The sequence below is a fragment of the Ovis canadensis genome, chromosome 17, assembly GCF_042477335.2.
Source record: "Ovis canadensis isolate MfBH-ARS-UI-01 breed Bighorn chromosome 17, ARS-UI_OviCan_v2, whole genome shotgun sequence".
Lineage (NCBI taxonomy): Eukaryota > Metazoa > Chordata > Mammalia > Artiodactyla > Bovidae > Ovis > Ovis canadensis.
The window spans coordinates 60,126,401-60,134,548 of record NC_091261.1 but is presented as its reverse complement, the minus strand read 5'-3'; positions in this window follow the sequence as shown (position 1 = coordinate 60,134,548).

The following is an 8,148-nucleotide window of genomic DNA, read 5'->3' as shown; positions in this document are numbered from 1 at the left end:
TGTGATCTGGCTTTCAACACATCACTCTTACCAACCTTTTCAGTTGCCTTTATTTTGAAATATGGGAAGGCTTAGGTGTAAAAATGGCTGTGAGCTTTTTTTATTACCTCCATTAATTTGTGAAGGAGCTTGCATAATCCTCTTTGTTTATATATAAATCATCCCTGTTTCCTGCCTGGCTTTGCATTGTCTGGATAAGAGAGAGTTAGATGCAGCACACTAATTATTCATTAATAAGCACAGATTAGTTGGTGCCCAGAAAATGCTTTTTCTATTAGATTCATTGAAAGTATCACTGGGTGATTGGAGAACTCAGCAAATGACTTTGAACAAGCACTTCTCACAGTGAATGGTGATTACTGAAAAGCAAATCACGCAATAAATTCCATCACTGACATTGTGATTGGAAAAGTCGCTAACCTGAGAGGTTCCCCACTTCAGATTTTAGAAATAGAAAACTGCAATTTCCTGAAGCCAGATTGTCCCAGGTCCAATCCCAGACATGTTACTTACTTATTTACTTGCTAGACTTCAGGCAAATTACTATCTATTTTAGTTTTCTCTTCTGTATAATGGGTATAGTAGGAATAATTCCCAAGTATTTATAACAATGACACGAAGTAACCAATATATGTGTAAGTGCCAGCTGTAATTGTCACCGTGTTACTGAGTTCAAGCTCTGAACTTGTTTCATATTTTCTCTTGAAAACATCTGCCAGTTAACCCAGAGCACAAAATGCCTCATCCTGATCTTCACCCTGAATTCTTTTCACAGTGTGTGGTAGGTTGATGACTGCAGTGGCTAATGATTTGATTCTTGTCCAACTGAATGAAGGCCGACATTCTTTATTTTACAATCCCTTCTCTTTTGGTCTTAATTTCAAACAAGGCTTGAGAGGCATTTCAGGACCCATTTGTCCTATGGTGCTAGAAAAAATGCTCATTTCCAGGTCAGATGAGAATTCTGTGGGTGGGCCACTTAATGTGCCATTATTACTGGACTCTGTGTGTGCTTAGCTGTGCTCCACTCTTTGTGACCCTATGGACTTTAGCTCACCAGATTTCTTCTGTCCATGGAATTTCCCAGGCAACAATATTGGAGCAGGTTGACATTTTCTCCTCCAGGGGACCTTCCCAATCCAGGGTTTGAACCCATGTCTCCTGCATTGGCAGGCAGACTCTTAACCACTGAGCAATGGGGGAAGAGACATTACCGGACTAGGCCTCTGTTAACAGTAAGCAAATGCCTCCAGACCATCTATCTTACTGGTCTTTTCTGATATTGGAAACTGTTGCCTCCTATTGCTTCTTCCCACTGTAATTGTACAACTGTAAATTGTATTTACAGTTACAGTATTACAGTCATTGATCTCATAGAACTATATTATTGGTCAATCATTCCATGTTGCAAAGTCATTATTATTTTTATCAGAGGCTCAGTGAAACATTTGGTAATACTAGAAGCAATAATCTCATAAAATAGGCAGAATACAAGTAATATAGCTGGTTACATTAATAAGGTCATAAGTAAGTATAGGTGTGGCCCAGTATGTTCCCAGGTCGTAGGACCAGTCTGTTCTGCACCAATCTTTATCTTTAAGGGAAATGATATATTGGCGTTGTGCATAAATCTCACCCAAGTACAAGGCGAGTGATGGGTCATTATGAACCTTTACAGGATCGAGAAAAGAATCTTATCCTCCAATCAGTTACATGGCTGATACCAGAAGGAGAAAAATTGGCCTTTATTGTTGGGCAGGTATTTCTGCCATTAGGAAGGTCTGGTTAATGCAGATGTCAAGTGTGCACTGGAGGAGAGGGAGGAGGCCAAACTAGGCAAAGAAAACTTTTTGTTTAATTTCTTTTTCTTGCCTCTGATGAATTTTATTTTCATCAAAACGAAACAGTGAATTGCCTACATGACTGACTAATGAAAATTGGCACTCGGCTCAAAGATTATTCTTTTTTATTTTTATTTTATTTTTTTGATTATTCTTTTTTAAATGTTTTATTATTTTTATTGAAGTATAATTGAGTTACAATGCTGGTAACTGCTGTTGTACAACAAAGTGATTAGGTTATACATATATACACATTATTTTTTAAATATGCTTTTCCATAATGGTTCCTTATAGTATTGGTTTTAATTGGAGGATAATTGCTTTACAATTTGTGTTAGTTTCCGTTGTACAACATGAGTCAGCTGTAAGTGTACATTTATCACCACCCTCTAGAGCCTCCCTCTTCTCACCATCCCACCCTTCTAGGTGTCCACAGAGCACCAAAGTCACCTCCTGTGTTACACAGCAGCTTTCCACTAGCTACTTATTTTATATCAAAGATTATTCTTTCACGTGTCTCTTGCAGTTCGTAATCTTTTGACTGAGATGCGCATATGTGTATTTCAATGACCATAACATAGAACTATGTGGATCAAAGGTAGGATAAACAAGGTATAATTTCACTTGGGTATACATTTCATCTGCTATCCTACTGGGGTTTTATACCACTGACCACTGATTCTTATGATGTTTACATCATATCCTCTTTAAAAACATGCTACATAAAATCAGCTCCAATGTCGTAGAAAGTTTCCAAGTAAAGATACCAGTGGCACTATTAGACTTGCCAATTTCAGACAATTTCATTCAATATCAGAACTTTGTAACACATGACAGCATTTATGGCCCTTGATTGCCTGTCTTCTCATTTTAAAATAAGGATAAAGCATCTATCTCTCAGGATTCTCTTCACAATTTAATGAAATAATTCCATGTTTGTGTGTACACATACATGTAAGCATTCAACACATTTTATTCACTTGTTGACATTACCTCCATTATTCTTAAAATTAGGGAGAGTAGGGTGCCAGCTGCTGCTTGGCAACTGCTACTCAGATTGATCACCTCTGAAACAATTTTAAAAACAAGTTGGATAAAAAGGAACAAGATTGAGTCATTTTTGAGATGTGAATGGACCTAGAGCCTGTCATACAGAGTGAGGTAAGTCAGAAAGAGAAAAACAAATATCGTATATTAATGGATGTATGTGGAATCTAGAAAAGTGGTATAGACGAACTTATTTGCAGGGCAGGAATACAGATATAGATGAAGAGAACGGACGAGTGGACACAGGGGAGGGAGAGGAGGTGGGGTGAACTGGGAGATTAGGACTGACACATACACACTACCATGTGCAAAGTAGACAGCTAGTGGGGAGCTGCTGCATAGCACAGAGAGCTCAGCTCAAGGCTCTGTGGTGAGCTAACAGGCGGGAAGGGTGGGAGGGGAAGGTGAGGGTGGGAAGGCGTTCCAACAGGGAGGAGATATATGAAAACATATGGCTGATTCACCTCTTTGTACAGCAGAAACTAACACGACATTGTAAAGCAATTATCCTCCAGTTAGAAAGAAAACACACTGGTTTATATATATATATATATATATATATATATATATATATATAAAATGAAGCAATCAGCCATCGAGTTTAATTTTGGGCAGATTTACAGCATGTTTTTAAATCTTGAAACTGGATATTTATGAAAAAGCTGTGGCTCTTTTTCCTCTTTTACCATTTACCTTAGTAATTCTTTGGAAAAGTCAATCAGTAGGTGAGGCTCCCATTGTGCCTCAGTTCTGTTGAGGGAGATAAATGAGATCAGGAGGATATTGAGAATGGATGTTCTTTAAAGTGCCTTCAGCCAGTGCCAATCATGGCTAAATGAGGAAAGAAAAATCAGTGTGATCATGCTTAAACCCTCCTACTCTGCTTTTCTGCTTCTCCACACTTCTGTACATGTGCACATATGTATATGCATATATGGATGTATTTGCATACATACTTGTGTACATATCTATGTATACACACAAACATGGATATTGTCCCTTGAAGTGTAGAGAATAATCAAGTTCAGCAGAAACACAATGGAAGTGAAGCTATAAAATGGTATCTTTTTCAACATGTTCAAAGGCTGAAAATGTAGTCATCAGTTTAAATGAAAAAAAGACACCTCAGTTTTGGAGACTTTACAAGAAGCACATAGCACATGTAAATCAGAGTATATTTGAATACAGCATCAAAGAGAATGCTGGACTCAGGAAGGAGGGGATATATGTATACTTATGGCTGATTCACATTGTCTGGGAGAAACCAATACAATACTGTAAAGTTATTATCCTCCAATTAAAAAAAATTTTTAAAGAGAACACTGGAAAGTAGCAGAAGGACCATTGGACAGGGTGGTGTTGTAGGCTGGTGGGAGGAAGAGCTCTTGAATTGGCTGTGTTAAATCATATTTCAACTGAGATGACTGATTTTCCGATCAGTCTGTCCAAGCCCTGGTAGCAATATGGTGGCCTTTACAGAGCCCAGGACACAAGCCAATGGGATTTGCATGGGTATTTTAGTAAAATAAATGGAGATAACCATAATGGTTGACTGATGTGTCTTTTTTGGCAAATCCTACTACAAATGGACTATCTTCCTTTTTTGATCTCTTCGGGAGAGATCTGGAGATTCAGTCCCTGAAATAATATATTTTCACTCTTAGCTAAAGTGACTTGTGTGTTCTTTAACTCTACGAAAATTCACATAGAGTTTCTATGTTCTGGAAAGTTGTTTTTGTTACTTAGTCGCTAAGTTGTATCCAACTCTTTTGTGACCCCAGTCAAGAATACCAGAGTGGCTTGTAAAACAGGGAAATCTGAGCCTTTGCGAATTCACCACTTGTAAGTGGAGGCAGAACGGTATAATGTGTGTGTGTGTTAGTTGTTCAGTCATATTCCACTCTTTGGGACCCCATGGACTGAAGTACAACAGGCTCCTCTGTCCATGGGATTCTCCAGGCAAGAATACTAAAGTGGGTAGCCATTCCCTTCTCCAGGGGATCTTCCCAACCCGGGGATCGAACCTGGGTCTCCTGCATTGCAGGCAGATTCTTTACCATCTGAGCCACTAGGAAAGCCCAGTATGATGTTAGTTATGCATTTTACTTCTGAAGCTACTTGTAAAATTTCTTCTCTGTCCCCCTTGGCACAGCTCAGATGTAACAGGAAGCAGCCACCAGCAGAGACACTGAATTTCAAGTACATTTTATGTGGAATGTCAAATACTGCTGAATCAAGACGGGCTAAATCCATTGCATCTGAATTACTCTCTCGGGATAGTTCAAGATTACCTTGAGGTACCAGAAATAATATTGGGCTGCAAGTTAGGGGACCAGTGGAGTGAGTTTCTAGTCTGGTCAGTTCAGCTTGCTGAACTTCAGTTTCCCTGTATATGATGTGAGAAGTCTCCTATTTAGTACTGAAACTATATTATTAAGTTCTAAAATCGAAAAAGGCAAGTCCAGGTGTGATACAGACTTCACACAAAGTTAGAGTCAGAGCAGTGGGGGCAAAAACATCATTGAATTTGCTTTCTTTTGTGTGATGGCATCAAGCCTAGGCAGTTCTTTCAAATCAGTAGCAATGATGTCTTCAGAGAATTCCAAGCTTCATCTTTATAGCCTCTTATCCAAAAAAGGGAGAAAAATATATTTTAAAAAGTCATCTTTGTCAGTCCCAAATATACACTGTTGATGCTATGAATAAAATAGATAAGTAATGAGAATCTACTGTATAGCGCAGGGAACTCAGCTCAGTCCTCTGCATGCATGCTAAGTCGCTTCAGTCATATCTAACTCGTTGGAACCCTCTGGACTATAACCTGCCAGGCTCCTTTGTTCATGGGATCTTCCAGGCAAGAGCACTGGAGTGGATTGCCAAGCCCTCCTCCAGGGGATCTTCCTGACCCAGGGATCCAAGCTGCGTCTCTTATATCTCCTGCATTGGCAGGTGATTTCTTTACCACTTGTACCACTGAGTGGGACGCAGAGCTCTGCAGTGACCTAATGCATATAGCTGATTCACTTTGCTGTACAGCAGAAACTAATACATTGTTAAGTAACTATACTCCAATAAAATTACTTTTAAAAAGAAACAAAAAAAAATTTTCAAATCATCTTAAGTTCAAAGAGTCCTGTGCAGATCACCATAACTGATATCTTTAGAGCTTATGATCCAACAGGAAAGCTACAATAATCCTTAAAAGAAATAATAAATAGAGTACTATAGGTATCAAAAGACCCCATATTGTTAAGATGACAATTTTCCTCAAATCGTTCTATACATTCAGGGAAATGCAGTCACAGTCCTGGAAGGCTTCTGCAGGCTGAGTGTGGTGGCAGGATTCAAGACACCCCTATGATTGTGTCCTCCAGGTATCCATGCCACTGTGTGTCTTCTCTTGAGTGTGGACTAGAGTCTGTGATAGAGAAACATCATACTGCTTATATGTGTGTGTGTGCACATGTACTCAGTTGTGTCCAACTCTTTTTCAAACCCATGGACTATAGCCCGCCAGGATCCTCTGTCCATGGGATTCTCCAGGCAAGAATACTGGAGGGACCTGCAGCTCAATTCCAGAAAAATAAACGACCCAATAAAAAAAATGGGCCAAAGAACTAAATAGACATTTCTCCAAAGAAGACACACAGATGGCTAATAAACACATGAAAAGATGCTCAACATACTCATTATCAGAGAAATGCAAATCAAAACCACAATGAGGTACCATTTCACACCAGTCAAAGTGGCTGTGATCCAAAAGTCTACAAGCAATAAATGCTGGAGAGGGTGTGGAGAAAAGGGAACCCTCTTACACTGTTGGTGGGAATGCAAACTAGTACAGCCACTATGGAGAATGGTGTGGAGAGTCCTTAAAAAAACTGGAAATAGAACTGCCTTATGACCCAGCAACCCCACTGCTGGGCATACACACCAAGGAAACCAGAATTGAAAGAGACACGTGTACCCCAATGTTCATCGCAGCACTGTTTATAATAGTCAGAACATGGAAGCAACCTAGATGTCCATCAGCAGATGAATGGATAAGAAAGCTGTGGTACATATACACAATGGAGTATTACTCAGCCATTAAAAAGAATACATTTGAATCAGTTCTAATGAGATGGATGAAACTGGAGTCTATTATACAGAGTGAAGTAAGCCAGAAAGAAAAACACCAATACAGTATACTAACACATATATATGGAATTTAGAAAGATGGTAACGATAACCCTGTATACCAGACAGCAAAAGAGACACAGATGTATAGAACAGTCTTTTGGACTCTGTGGGAGAGGGAGAGGGTGGGATGATTTGGGAGAATGGCATTGAAACATGTATAATATCATATAAGAAACGAATCACCAGTCTGGGTTCGAGGCAGGATATAGGATGCTTGGGGCTGGTGCACTGGGATGACCCAGAGAGATGGTATGGGGAGGGAGGTGGGAGGAGGGTTCAGGATTGGGAACATATGTACACCCGTGGTGGATTCATATTGATGTATGGTAAAACCAATACAGTATTGTTAAGTAAAATAAAGTATTAAAAAAAAGAAAAGAATACTGGAGTGAGTTGCAGTTTCCTTCTCCAGGGGATATAGAGCCAGGGAATCTTCCAGAGCCAGGGATTGTACCCACATCTGTCCCTCTCCTGCACTGGTAGGCGGATTCTTTACCACTGCACCACCTGGGAAGCCCATATTGCTTACAAGTAAAATCTAAAAAGAAATGATACAAATGAACTTATTTACAAAGCAGAAAAAGACTCCTGGACTTAGAGAATGAATTTATAGTTACCCCGGGGAAGGGCAGGGAGAAGGGATAGTTATGGAGTTTGGGATCTCCATGTACCCACCGCTATATTTTAAATGGATGTGAAGTCCCAGAGTTACCAGATAAAATCATTTTTCCAAGAGACGTGGAGTTGAACGTGAAATCTCTCAAATTCAACCTGATCCAACTCTATTTTGCTTTTTAACAAGGCTCGGATTAACACTGAAGGGGCGCAGCCGATGAGAAAGAGGCCCTTCGAAAAAGGACTGCCTGCAGAGATCAGTTTAGAACCTCCAGATTCAGATGTCTGGTTTGGGATTTACGCTCCCAGGGGATAGTTTCGGACGCGTGGTCTGTGTGTTATCAGTGGTTACCTCCTACCTTAAGGTCATAGGGACCGGCTCTTGCTACTTATGGGCTTCCTTCATGTCTGAGCCCCGAGGCGTGGAAGATGAACTTCTATAACTGATCATAAGACACAGAGC